This window comes from Mobula hypostoma, chromosome 7 (genome assembly GCF_963921235.1).
Source record: "Mobula hypostoma chromosome 7, sMobHyp1.1, whole genome shotgun sequence".
In the NCBI taxonomy this organism is placed as follows: Eukaryota; Metazoa; Chordata; class Chondrichthyes; order Myliobatiformes; family Myliobatidae; genus Mobula; species Mobula hypostoma.
This window is the reverse complement of record NC_086103.1, coordinates 104,948,482-104,961,824: the sequence shown is the minus strand read 5'-3', so window position 1 is coordinate 104,961,824 and position 13,343 is coordinate 104,948,482.

Sequence of the window (13,343 nt, the reverse complement as noted above, 5' to 3'; positions counted from 1 at the left end):
CACACATATGTGATATTTTTTCGGATACCTTTTCCCACAAGTGGTCTAAATCTTCTGGGGACAGAGCTTGCAGATACCCGTAATTAATGGTGTGAAGCTAACTCTTTGGTCCATAGACCTTCTAATTATTAATAGATCTGCTATTTAATGTGTTAAGTGATAGTAGAAATCTGGTCTGCAAGCTTCATTGAATAAAATAACTTAGCCAGCGCCGTCTGGTTTGATACAGGTCAATTAACTTAACTCATTGGCTTATACTGCATCGCTTTAGAAGTCAGCCCAGGCATTGTGGGCCAGCAGTGCCATTTGCAAAGCTGTCCTTTTAACTTCATACTGATTATAGGTTGCCACTTGCATTAAGAACTGAAGATTGGCTCCCGTTTATGACAAGAAGCTGAACAAAGAATATTATCTCGAAGCTTAACTTACTTAAAAACAACCCGTTGACCTTTAGATATCCACAGACGCTGTGTTCAGAAAACTATGTGTGACTGAAAAGAAAGTTTCCGGGCCCTGGACAGTGAATATCCATTACCCTGCCATCTATATTAATGTTTGTTTGTTCTAGTTTGGCATTCCATTTACCTACCTTACAAGAAAAATCTACTATGATTTTATGGTCTAACATTCTGGCACTTTTAAAGAAGATGTGCAAATGTACAGCCCTGAGGGATTAATGCAATGATACTTATCCACAGATATTAGTTATTAATTGTGCTTATAGATGTTGAATTGTATAAGCTGAAAAATTAGGTAAAGGTCCACAATCCCTTATCCAAAATCCTTGGGGCCAGTTGCATTTCGGAATTCAGAATTTTTTGGATTTCAGAAAATTGATAATTGTATTGATAATTAACCTGTCTCAGTGCGGGTGGACTTTAGGACCTGGGGGAGCTCTGGACCTACGCACATCCTCCAATATACTTTAAATCATCTCTAGATTAATTATAATACCTAATAGAATGTAAATGCTATGTAAATAGTTGTTATACTGTATTGTTTAAGGAATAATGACAAGATAAAAAGTCTGTACATGCTCAAACAACGAGTGCTGGAGAGAGAACTTCCGGGTTTTCCTGATTCGCGCTCTTTCACAAATACTATTACAGTTTATTTATAGAGTAATATACTGATAAATGAAATAGTGGGATAATTATAGACCATAAATATAGTAGTACATTTTATTTCCAACAAAAACATTCAATAAAACATAAAAATATACAGCTTCAAATGAACCCAGTCAAACGCATGGTAAATGATTTATTAGAATAAGTGTAGAACGTAAATACTCTAGGACATATACAGGTTCAAACTGAGCTAAATACATACCGGTACCTCTAGTTAAGTTGCATTATGGCTGGCCAACAAAGCCAAATACTCTACAGGTACCTGATGGGTCTGCAGCCAACCCTCTGAATATTGACACTCACCTTCAATGTTCAGTTCTTCATGGTATATTCTAGATTGTTTCATGATCAACATGCCATTCAGTGGCATATGTTCACTTCTTCATTGTCTAATCCACTCAATCAACACACAGTCAAGATCTTCATTTTTTGCCCTATGCAGCGTTTTCCTATTTTTCATTAGCTAATGGTCATCACTGCCACTATAAAGCTTCAGTAACTTGTCTTTCTGTTTCTTTAAATCGTACACAGTGGTAGTTCCAACACCATATCTTTAGTAAGACGCCGCTCAGACACACCACCATCAAGCTTCCGCAATAACTCCACCTTCCGAGTTATTCCTGATGCTTCCTTCTCTTTTTCTCATTGTTACTCGTAGGGGTATTTGCAGCTCTTCTTGATATTTTCACAGTGAAATTAAACACAAAGTCAACAGTGAACGCAAAATATCAGCGAACAACAATTGTACGTGTAACCAATACGAGTGCTGAGCCACAACTGACATCTGGCGGCCTCTGAGTGACGTCAGCTATTGGCGTGCCAAACAAGCTCCACACTCCACGAATAAAAAACTTCGGTTTCCGGAGCTTTTCGGATTTCAGAATTTCGGATAAAGGATTGTGGACCTGTATTCTATTTTTGGGATAACTAAATTAATCAATAATTTTAAAGAAGCCATTTGTCAATTGTTTAATTCTCATCAATACAAAGCCAATAAGGAAATACCAGTATGATTTGCGTTCTGAAAACCACAGAAAAATGCAACCATGGAGGCAGCAAGACTTTCATCAATGGATGATAATATTCTCCATATATTTTCATGTTTCCAACTTGCTGGCATAAATTTGTCATGATTGAAGTCCAAGAGATTGAGCTTCAGAAACTTGCTCAAATATACAGTCACTTTGATATTGAACATTTCACTTATGCAACCAAGGGAATATTTCTTTACACAGTATCTGAATCATGGTTAGTTAGATTTTATAATCTTATATTTTGGACTAACAGAAGAGTCACTTTTTTAACAAAATTCTGAAATTACTATCACGAGCTTAGACAACCATAGGAGACACTGTGCCTGCAGATTCTGGAGTCTGGAGCAACAAATAAGCTGTTGGAGGAACGTAGTGGGTTGATTTGTCGATGTTTTGGGTTGATGCCCTGTATCAGGATCACCATATTTCATAAAGAAGGTACTTGTGAAATGTCTTGGAAAATACTCAAAACAGCTTTGAATAGGTCACAGTGAGGGGCATGGAATCCCAACCTGCTGATCAGCCAACACTGCATTTGTATCATTAAGAACAATTACCTGGTTTGAAAATCATAATAAAGACAGGTTATTACACATTCCCACAAGAAATTAATAGAGTCTAAATAAATCAAACACACAAAATAGATCCAATCACGTAGGATGAGATCTTTGAATATGTCATAAGTAAATAAGAACTTTTCCTTATTACCAGTGCAATATACAGCACTGAATGGAAGGAGTGAAGGTTTATTGACCAGCAAGAAACCCATCAATCTTTATGATGTTCAGTGACAGACCAATATTGGAAGAATTAGCATTTATATTAACACTTTATTGCAAATCTCGGGAATGTCTCAAAGTGCTTCAGATATAATGCATGTCTTTGAAGTCTAATCATCATAATTATGGAAACAAATGCAACAGCTCTAGTATTTCCAGTCACAGTCTACAAACTATCAACAATGAATCACAAAGCATCACCAACGAGTTATGGCACATGAACTAGTTATTGGACCAAAGAATTTGTCACACTTTAATACCCGCAGAATGTCTCCTTCCACCTTTCTTCATCTAGTCTCATATAAATATAATTTCTCTCATATCCAGCATTCACTTGAATATGGCACTGTGGTGCAACTATTTCAAAGCACCAGAGACCAAATCAGAGGCTCAATCCTCACATCAAATTTGCACATTCTCCCTGTGACCATGTGGATTTCATCCATGTGCTCCCATTTCCTTCACTATCCCAATCACAGATTGACTATCGATCTATTTCTTTTAGCGCAATGACTGCCCTTAGCACAAATTATTGGCTGATAACTTACCCATGTTCATTGATTTGTTGCTCTCTCTCTCTCTCTCTCTCTGCAAAGTGAATAGACAAGAGACGAGTACGAACCTGATTGTAAGTGAATATCACCAACTGCACTGACAATTGCAAGATGACTTGACTCAGAGGAAGGGAGAGAGACAGCGAGAGGAAAGAATGAACCAGGACGGAGAAAGCGGTCACAGATGCTAGAAATGGGCACGTGAGTACTAGTGCACGGTACACAATGAGAGACGCACAACTGGCAAAGCTAAAGTAAAAATAACGTGACGATGACCTTTGTCGGAAAGTTGATGAATTTGATAGTGCTAATGTGGACTGAGAATCATATATCGAGAGAGTTAAACTGTATTGTAATGCTAACAACGTGGATGAGGTAAAGAAATTCTCCACACTTCTTAGCTTAATGGGTGCTAGAATGTACAGTTTCTTAATCAACTTAGTAACTTGAAAAGCCAGCAAACAAGATGTTTGAGGAAATCGTTGCAATTCTGCAAAATTGCTTGATCCTAAAACTGCTAGTAATAGCAAAGAAATTTACGTTTCACAAATGGAACAAGTCAAAGGATGAAAGAATTTCTGAATACATTGCAGAACTGCGCAAACTTTTCCAGTACTGTGACTTTAGAGATAGACTTTCTGATGCATTAAGAGACAGGCTTGTATGTGGCACTCAAAAGAGGCCATTGTCAGAAAGAGTCCTAAACTTAGAACAGATATTGACCATTGAAAACATTGTTGGAGTCTGCAGAAAAAGAGTTTAGAATGTGAAACGTATAAAATATCCCTGAATGGTGTAAAAAGTCAAAAATGTTATCAGTGTGGCAAATCCTCCCGTGATGAAAATGAATGTTGGTTCAAAAAAAGTATTTGCAGGAAGTGTCACAGCCAAGGCCACTGCAAAGTGTGCAAGTCAGATAAAAAGCACAAGAACACAGAGTGAAAAACTTCAAACACAAACCTAAACAAATGCATAAAGTGACTGAATGTGAAACTGAATCAGACAATGCAGAATCTGACAAGGGTGAGTTGTCATGTCTAGAACTGCATAGCATTACTGAAGCAGATCGCAAAATCATGTGTATGGTGTAAAACTAAAATTGGGTCAGTTTTGTCTGTAATTTCAGAGGCTGATGACAATAGACTGTTTTCTAAGCAACCATTAGAAAAGACCTCAGTGATGCTAAAGACCTACTCAGATGAAATGTGTCTCCCAAAGGGAAAATGGAAGTGAATGTGACATGTGGAGGCCAAACGCAGTAGTTAGAGCTTTATGTGATGAAAAAAGAAGGGCCACCTCTTTTTGGATGTGAATGGTTAAGAAAAATCTCACAAGACTGGCACAAAAAGCTCTCAATCTATCATCAATGGACAACTGCAGCCCAAACAGTGGTACTAACCAGACACTATCACAGCTGCTTAATGCTAATGAGAAGGTTCTTGAGAAGGGTATTGGTCAACTCAAAGGCACGAAGGCCAGAATTAAAATGGATGAAGCAGCATCACCAAGATTCTGTAAAAGTGTGTCCAGTGTCTTACACACGACGTCTTAAAGTGGATGCTGAGCTTCAGAGCTTTGAGACATCTGGCATTCTCTCCAAGGTTGATTGGAGCAATTGGGCTTTGCGCATTGTCCTGGTGATCAAGAAAAGGAAGGCTGGAACTGTTTGCATATACGGGAACTTCACAGGTAAGCATCAACGCTGTGCTGTGTTCTGTGCAGTACCCTCCACCATGAATATCTTTGGCAGGTGGAGAGGAGTTTTCAAAGATTGACTTGTCACAAGCCTATCACCAAATGGAGATTGAGGAGTCAAGCAGGAAGTTTGTCACAATCTACACTCACATGGGATTGTTCCAGTATAATCGTCTTGTCTTTGGCGTCACATCCCCTCCAGCAATTTGGCAAAGAGCATTGGACCAGGTGCTCCAAGATATCCCAGGAACACAATGTTGCCTTGACAACATCATTGTGACTGGTAAGAATGATGAGGAGCACCTCCAGAATCTTGGTAAAGTGCTTACCAGGCTGAGTGTGCATGCTCTGTGTGCAAAGAGAGAGAAAGGTAAGTTGTGCAGGAATGAATCTCATATCGTGGACATGTCTTTGACAAGCATGGCTTATATAAGTCACAAGAGAAGATTGAAGCAGTGCTGCAGCACCTAAACCAGAAAATATTTCACAACTCAGGTCATACTTGGGCCTTGTAAACTACTACCACCGATTTCTCCCAAATATGACTACAGTGCTGCACCCACTGAATGCACTGTTACAGACCAGAGCAAAGTGGGATTGGTCAGAAAGATGTGAAAAACCATTCAAGGAAACAAAGAGACTAATAACATCTCACCCATTATGACCCATCTCAACCCCTCAGACTGGGGTGCGATGCATCCCCTTATGGCATTGGTACTGTTTTGTCACACATTATGAAAAATAGATCTATACACCCAAACGTATTTCCTTCAAGATCACTGACAAACACAGAACGCAACTATGCGCAGATTGACTGAGGGGCCTTTAGTCCAGTATGTGGAGTAAAGAAATTTCACCACTACCTCTAAGAACAAAAGTATACGCTAGTGACAGACCACCAGCCCCTTGTGTCCATTTTCAATGCTAGGAAGGGAATGCCAGTGATGTCTGCTACCCGGTCACAACGTTGGGCACTATTCCTAGGAGCCCACTCATATGGCATAGAGTTCCATGGTACCAAATAACACAATAATGCTGATGGCTTGTCACCTCTTCTGATGTTGACAACTGAAGAAGAAAAGTCTTCATTCTGTGACTCAGTGGAAGTGTTCCACACAGCACTGGTGGACCAACTGCCTGTAACAAATTCTGAAATACGAAGAGGAAAAAGGAATAACCTGACATTGTGAAAAGCCTATGACATCACTATGCAAGGATGGCCAGCTCGTGATAATCCTATGTTTCCAGATTTCTTAGTGAGACAAGACCAACTGTCTGTATGTCAAAGAACACTGATGTGAGGATCTCGTGTTGTGGTTCCCTCGCAACAGAGAGTTAGAAAATCTGTATGAAGGACACCTGGGTACAGTCAAGATGAAGTATCTCGCCTGGAGCTATGTGTGGTGGCTGGTAATAGAAAGATAGATTGAAGACTTGACCAAAAGCTGTTCAGGATGCCACAAAGTTCAAAATGCACCCCCACAGGCAGCATTACAACTGAAGGAGTGGCCGTCTTCACCATGTCAAAGAGTGCATATTGACTTCACTGGGTCATTCATGGACTCCATGTTTCTGATTGCTGTGGATGCTCATTTTTTTAATATAATTTTTATTGAGTTTTCAAAGTGATACATGAGAAAATAATATCTACCCTCCCCCCTCCCCTTAACCCTCCCCCCACCGATATATACTCCTACCTAAAGAGAAAAGAAAAAAAGAAAAAAAAAGAACTGCCTGAATATTGGAAGGTTTGCACATGCTCCATGGGATTAAAAATAAATTTTATATATATTTGTTACTTTCCCCCAAGGAACCAAGATCTTCATCATCGGAGCTATAAATAAAGGCTCCAAATATTCAAAAATGTTTCATATTTATCTCTTAAAATCTAATACATTACTTAGCTTCTCAACTCTCATAGTTCCCTGGGGAATCCCTTTGAACTTCACCATGTTGCTATGTGTTTCCCTCCCAATCATCCAGGCAAAAAGAAAAAAAAAGATAGATAAGATACAAAAAAAGAAAAAACAAAATACCCCCCAACTAATGTTGTGAATGAAAAGATACACAACACTACCCCCCTCCATTGTGCTGGTCGTGGCTATTGCCACGCTTGCACACATGAATAACGTAGCGATTGGTCAGTGTTTCTTCCAGCTCCCCCGTAGCAAAAAATTGTATATATATAAAAAAAAATTAATGTCATTATTCCCAGCTAATATTCCTCAAATTTTAACCTTTCTTCCCCCCCCCCTCATATAATTAATAATATATTTATATATTCATCCACCTAAAAATCCAACAGGTCTAATTTTTGATCCAGTCTTCATCTTCAATCCATCTCGGTCCCCTGGGTTTGTTCTTGTATCTGGTGAATATTCAAAGAATCTCGTACAAACTCCTCCGCTTTCCGGTAATCGTCAAAAAATCTTTTTTCTCCACCAGCCAAAAAAATCTTCAAGGTTGCAGGATAACGCAATATAAATTGATAACTGTGATCCCATAGGGCTTTTTTCACTGGACTAAATTTCTTCCTTTTCTTCAAAAGTTCATAACTTATGTCAGGGTAAAAAAAAATTGTCTTCCCTTCTATCATCAGTGGCCCTTTTCTCTTCTTGGCAGCTTGGGCAGCCGCCTGTAGAATCCTTTCTTTGTCTTGAAATCTTAAGAATTTTATTAAAATTGATCGTGGATATTGGTCATCTTGTGGTTTTGGTCTTAGAGCTCTATGTACCCGTTCAATTTCAATTGGTCAGTCTTCCTCTTTCATTTGCAAGGTTTTCGGGATCCATCTTTGAAAAAATTCTATTGGATTATCTCCCTCTATACCTTCTTTAAGACCAACAATTTTAACGTTATTTCGTCTACTATAATTTTCCAACACGTCCACTTTCTCCAAGAGTCGATTTCTTTCCGTGTTCCAGACAAATACATCATTTTCTGTTTTTTCCACTCTATCGTTAATATGCTCCATTGTTTTTTCCATCTTCTGAAGTCTCTTATCCATTTTATCCTGTCTTTTCATAGCTTTATCATAGCACATCTTCACGTCTCTAAGCTCTGTTCTTAATTTTCTTAGTTCAGCCGTTAATTGTAATAAAGTCTCTCTTATATCTCCGTCGTCTCCTTTACTTCCAGTCTCTTCCAGTTCTTCCTTCTCTTCTTCATCCGTATTCTCTGCGGTATCCAATTCTGACTCTGAGTCACTTTCAGTTGCAGTGGCCGTTGGTTCCTGTAGTTTAAGTTGTGTCGATTTGCGCATGCATACTTCTTTGTGCATGCGCAATTCCGGCATCTTCTTCCGAGAGACCGCTACCGCCGTCATTACTCCCTGTTCTTCTACACCAGAGATAAAATGCGTCTCCTCCGAAGGAGATCCAACCTGAATCCGAGGCTCCATCGCTGTAGTAGGCCCTTTTTTCTTCCCATCTCACGGCGACTTCACAACAACAGACTTCTTCTGTTGCGGTTTACGAGGCATATCGTAGAGTAGTCTTACAAAGTTTATAAATAGTTTTCGGAAAGTATTTATTAACTTTACTTTGTTTAAACGGTACTTTGCTAATTTTTTACGGGAGAGCTCGATTTACATGTCTCAATCCCATGACATCACGTGACGCCCCCCCCCCCCCGTGGATGCTCATTCGAAGTGGCCGGAGGTTATACCAGTGAGATCAACCACCTCAGAAATGACTGTCTCTGCTCTGAGGACTATCTTCACCAGAAATAGCTTACCTGAACAAACTGTGAGTGACAACGGACCACAAAACAAGTCAGAAGAGTTCAGATTATTCATGAAGAGAAGTGGCATCAAATATTTCGAGACAGCAACGAATGGGTTAGCTGAAAGGCTTATCTAGATATTCAGGAAGTCCATTAAAGCTATGGACAAGGAGGGCAGTTCTGTACAGCACAAGGTGGACAATTTCCTTTTTGTGTATCAGAACTCTGTTCATGCGACAACAAATCAAACACCTGCAATGCTGTTTACGAGCAGGAATCTGAGATCTCGTTTGGACCTCCTGAAGCCAGATCAGTGGAGGGAACTGCAGGGTAAACAGTACAGCCAGTTGCCAAGTAAATCAGCATGGAAGCTGGACAGAAATTCCTAGTGTGTGATTACTGAGAAGACAAGTGGACAGCCGGTAGGATAGCGACAAGAGCTGGACCACTGATGTACACAGTGGATGTTGGAGATCAGGCATGGACACATCATGTGGACCAGATACTGGATGCTCAGCCAAAGAACACACCTGAGTCAACTGTGTCCAACAAAACAGACACGTTGCAGCCACAAACTTACCTCTCAGTGATGATCATGTCACCAACAACAATGTAACACCTGCAACAGAGAAAGTTTGACAAGACACCTGCCAAACCTGATGTCACTCCACAGGTCCAAAGGCGCTATCCTGAAAGAAACACAGCACCACCCAAAAGATTGGATCTTTAGTACAATGAAGTCAATTATGGACTGCTATTGTGAAAGCATTTTTATTGAATATGGTCTGTTAAAGGGAAATTGAATGTGTTGGTACATATACAGTTTTATGTTATATTAATATAAAAGGGCAGGAATTGTACTATATGGATCTTTTTCTTTTAGCGCGATGAAATACCACAGCACTAATTATTGACTGATAACTTACCCATGTGCATTGATTTGTTGCTCTCTCTGCAGAGTGAATGTACACATTAACTTCACCAGGTGCGTGCCTTTATTTATTTGATATGTAATTGTCTGGACACAACCATTTTGACAGCCTGTTCAGTGCTCACCCATCTCCTCACTATGTGCTTCGTGGGTTGTCAGGCTATTATTGAATCTTTGTGAGGGTTGAGACCTGTTAAAAAAAATAAAATGAATATACGAACATTTGTAGGATAGATTATTTTAAGTTAATATGTGCATACACACATTTATTAATTAAAATGTTTAAACTAACTTAGATATTCACTTGTTTTTTCTCTGAGAGTGAAAATCTGCCTTCCAGCTGTATCAGGCCACTGTTCTGGCGCTAGTTTTAACCTCAGCAGATTGATTCTCTGAGTGGAGAGCTGGGGAGCCAGTGGGTTCAATCTGCCCCATTGGATTCCATGAGTCTATACATGTAGCGCAGGTGGCAGGGGGAAATGTCACAATCAATTAGGTTATCATGACACGGAAAGGAATTGCAATAGCCAGGTAATATACTGGCAAGCCCGTGGGGTTTGGGAAGAAACCAGAGCATCTGGAAGAAACTCAGAGAGTCTCAGGAAGAATATGCAAACTTTGCCTAGAGAGCACTTAAGATCAGGATCAAACGCAGGTTCCTGGAGCTTTGTGCCAACAAGACTAACTGCTGTACAACTGTGTCACCCAGACTTAAACCTAGAAAGAGTCATTTCATTGTGATATGAAACGATCTACATACAACTATATAATAGTAATAATAGATGCACTATATATCAGGCCTGCTCCTGCAAACACCTCCCAGTCTCCATCCACCTAATAGGATTTACCTGCCGCTCGTACAAGACTCATCACCTGCAGCTTATTTAACCCCAGTCCTTGTTCACTCATTGAACAAGACAGCCTCAACCAGTTGCTCCTAACCTTCATTCTCATTGCCAAAAGTTTACCTTGTTGCCAGTTGTGTTCAGTTTCTGTTCTCTCTTGTTTCATAGCCCCTTGTGGCTTGTTATTTTATGGTCTATTAGTTTACTGTTTAACAATTTCAACCGCTCTGCTTTTGGGTCAAGCCTCCTCCTACAGTTCCCGACAGGAGGAGTGAGCCATCAATTGATTCAGCAGAGCATGCTCACCTAAAGGAAGTCATCTGCCGCAACTAGTACATGATCCAGAAACAGCAGGAGACCTGCTCACCGCTCTCTATCAACTCACCACCTTGGTCCAGCAACTCCACAGGAGTCAACTTCCTCCCTCTGAGCCTCAAATTCCTGTGCCCAAGTGCTTCAATGGATCTCCAACCTGACACCACAGCTTCCTGTCTCAGTGAGTCTTACACTTCACAATCAGGTGTCTTGGTATTCTGTGGACCAGGCTGAGAGCAACTTCTTCAATCCTCTCTTGACTGGGCAAACTCTGACCTGGGCTGCTGCTAACTGGGACAATAAAATCTGCATTTGCAACAAATATGAGGATTTCACTGCTGAGATGCGACAGGTTTTCGACCATCTAGGAAGTGGAATGGTGGGAGCAAATCAGATAATGGAGGGAGCTAGATTACACTGTGGAATTCAAGACACTCGTAACGGAGGGTAGGTGCAATGTGGAAGTGCAACTGGCCCAATACCATCATGGCCTCTCAGAAGCAAGAAAAAATTTGCAGTTGCTGGACATCCGAGCAACACACACAAAATGCTGGAAGAACTCAGCAGGCCAGGCAACATCTATGGAAAAAAGTACAGTTGACGTTTCAGGCTGAAATATCGACTGTACTATTTTCCATAGATGCTGCCTGGCCTGCTGACGGCCTCTCAGAATACTTGAAAGGTGAGCTGTCTACCTGGGAGGTACCCACCAACCTCAAAAATCTCATCACTTTGGCTCTCCATATTGACAAGCTTCTTATGGAACGAGCCTCCAGATCATCAACCAGACCCCCCATTTCATACCCATAAACATTTCAGGCTGCAGGACCTTCCTTGTCAATACCTCCAGAACCCATGCAGCTAAAGAGAGCTCCCTTAACCCCCCCAAAGAGCACGAAGGTCGGTGGAGAAACAACCTGTGTGCCTACCGTGGAGTAGCTGACTACTGCCGAATGAAATGCCCACTACATCCCTGAAATGAGGCCTCCAAGTAGAGACCAGGGGCCTCCTATCTGGAAAAGAGACCAGGAGCCTCCTATCTCTGCCCCTTGTTTCAGCACCATTGTCTAGCTCACTCTCTCTGTCTTCCCCCACACTCCGTCAGCTCTACACACCCAGAAGGTCTAACGCAGAAGACAACTTTCTGGATTGGACTCTGTGCGTGCAGCTTGGACTCCCTACCGAATCTATCAGTCAACCCTTCAACATCACAGCCATTGGCAGACATTCCCTGAGATCTAGGACAGTCGGAGCACACGTTCCTCGAGTTTTGGAGAGCACTGTGAGTCCATCCAATTCCTCCTGATCGACTCCCTCAACACTCCTGTCATCCTGGGTTACTGGTGGCTCTCCAATCATGATTTTCATTTCACTCAGGGTATCCGGTTCTCTGCTGAGCTGGGGACCCAACTGCTTGCAACCTCAATTAACCTCATCCCGTAATTCCATGGGGATGAAGGAAATCCTTGATTTTATCAAATTCCCATAGGGGTAACATAATTTACCGAGCACGTTCAGCGAAAGGGGAGCCAGCACTTTGACACCTCAAAGACCACACAGCTGCACAATCGACCTCCCCTGGGCATCATCCCTCCCAAAGAGTGTCTGTACTCCCCCTCTCCTCCTGCTGAGAGCCAAGCCATGAATGACAACATCACCAAAACGCTACAGCTCAGTTTCATTCACCTATCCCAGTCCCCGGACTTTGCAGGATTCTTCTTTGTCAAAAAGAAAAATGGGGGGTCCTTGTCCCTGCATCTACTTCTGTGGACTCAACAATATTCCCTTTAGGAAACACAACCCTCGCCCCTTGATGGATAACACATTTGAAACACTCTGTGGTGCCCAGGCCTTCACCAAACTGGATCTACAGAGTGCATACAAACTGATCTGAATCCACCAGGGGGATGGGTGGAAAACAGTGTTCATAACATCCAATGCTCAATACAAATACTTGGTGATGACTTTCAGACTTTTTAACTGTCCTGCCATTTTGTAAGCTATCATTAACAAGAACCTCCACAACATGCTACACAGGTGTGCAATTGTCTACCTCGACAGCATCCATATCATCATATAAAGGCAGATAAATCCCCAGGGCCAGATGGTCTGCATCCTAGAGTGCTTAAGGAAGTAGCCCAAGAAATAGTGGATGCATTAGTGATAATTTTTCAAAACTCGTTAGATTCTGGACTAGTTCCTGAGGATTGGAGGGTGGCTAATGTAACCCCAATTTTTAAAAAAGGAGGGAGAGAGAAACCGGGGAATTATAGACCGGTTAGCCTAACGTCGGTGGTGGGGAAACTGCTGGAGTCAGTTATCAAGATGTGATAACAGCAC